This window comes from Populus euphratica, unplaced genomic scaffold (genome assembly GCF_000495115.2).
Source record: "Populus euphratica unplaced genomic scaffold, PopEup_1.0 scaffold408.1, whole genome shotgun sequence".
NCBI lineage: Eukaryota > Viridiplantae > Streptophyta > Magnoliopsida > Malpighiales > Salicaceae > Populus > Populus euphratica.
Genome location: NW_011500298.1, coordinates 53,801 through 55,949, shown reverse-complemented (window position 1 = coordinate 55,949; position 2,149 = coordinate 53,801).

Genomic DNA, 2,149 nt, shown 5'->3' with positions numbered 1-2,149 from the left:
GAAAGCAAGACATAGGCCTACAACTTCTATATGGAGCCCAAGATCTAAAAAGGTCATTTTCATGTCCAAATTATAGCAACAACAAAGAAGCCCGAATCTGTCCTCCAGCCCGAGCACTGTTCAGTATTTTAGCCATATCTGGGGTTCTAGAAGTCGAAATGAGCTTAGGTTTTTACACAAGAAAGCTGAGACAATTTCCTACAACTTTCATGTTTTTAAGGGGCTCTAATTTTGACGTTATCAATGACGTTTTGGGCAGACAAGAGAAGATAAGGATTGTCACCAAGTCAAGAGTTGGTCACCCACTCGTCAATTAGTCATCAAATCAATAGTTCCCAATTTTGGCCTATAAAAGGAGGCATTTGCCATGCATTTAGGCATCTTGGTTTCTAGATCAAGATCATGCTCTTGCTTTCTCTCTTTGTATTTTTTGTAATGTTTATGCTTTGCTTTCATTAATATCAAGTTTATGCCTTTCATTTCCTTGCATTTTCTTAGTTAACTTTAATCTTATTCATGTTCTTATTTTGTTTATTAATTTTTCTTTCTTTCATTATGTCTAGCTAAGTTTATTATGTCAAGGTGAAAAGGTTACACTAATGGTGTAAGAATAAGTATAATGTAAACTTAATATGGACTTTAATGTTTGATACTAATATGTTTTGTATTTGTTATCTTGTTCACTCTTTAATACTTTGCTTGTTAAATGATTAATCTTGATTTATGTTGTATAACACTTGGTACAACAAATGCTTGGCACTTTCATAGCCCATACTGTATGGTATAACCGACACTTGAGCTATGAAAGGAACTTGCTTTGTTGTTAACATAAGTTATAATCATGAATGCTTGACGAGATTTACAAGTATTAGCATTAATCGAATAAGATGACTAATGTAATCATGTTAACAATCTATAATCAGATTGGAACCTCCTTTGTGTGTGGTTTCCAATTGAATAATAAGAGTTTATACTATACTTTTTTGACATACCATTAGTGGAACCGCTAACCTTGACATTTGTTATTATCATTGTTTAATCCTTACGTTAATCTTTCTATCTCAAATTTCTCATCAACTTCTTCTTTTTCTTCTTTTTCTTTTTCTTCTTCTACTACTACTACTACTACTACTATTATTGTAATTATTGTTATTGTTGTTATTACTATTATTGTTGTTGTTGTTGTTGTTGTTGTTGTTACTATTGTCGTTTATAATTTGTACAATTAACCTCTCTATGGTTCGACCCCGGTCTTGCCGGGTTATTTATTACTTTGACACTCCTGCACTTGGGAGAAGACGTCAATCTTTTAGTCGTGTCATTAAACTCTTGGAGTAGGAGGGTCCATCGAATCAAACATGGTTTGGCATCTTGTTTTGTGAGCAAATATTTCAATGCTGCATGATCAGTGAAAACAATAACAAGAGATCCAACCAAATAAGACCTAAACTTGTCTAATGCAAAGACCACAGCTAAGAGTTCTTTTTCAGTTGTAGTGTAATTCAATTGAGCATCATTCAAAGTCTTGCTAGCATAATATATGACATGAGGTTTCTTGTCTTTTCTTTGCCCTAAAATAGCCCCGACCACAAAATCACTAGCATCACACATCCGTTAAAATGGTAAAGACTAATCAGGAGCTTGCATGATTGGTGCAGTTGTCAACAACCCTTTAAGCTTTCCAAAAGCTTCTTGTCATTTTGATGTCCAATCAAATTGGACATCTTGTGACAACAAGTTACACAATGGTTTGGCAATGGTACTAAAAGAATGAATGAATCTTCGATAAAAACCAGCATGTCTTAAAAAGGATCTCACATCTTTCACAGTCCTAGGGGTAGGTAATTTTTGAATGATTTCCACTTTTGACTTATCTACCTCTATTCCTTTTGAAGAGACAATGTGACCTAAGATAATGCTATGTGTCACCATAAAATGACACTTCTCCCAATTGAGTATAAGATTGCTCTCTTCACATCTTTCAAGGACTTTTTCTAAATGCATTAGACACAACTCATAAGAATCCCCATAAACTGAAAAATCATCCATGAAAACTTCCAAAAAATTTTCCACCATGTCACTAAAGATACTCATCATACACCTTTGAAAAGTGGCTAGTGCATTACACAAGCCAAAAGGCATTCTTCTA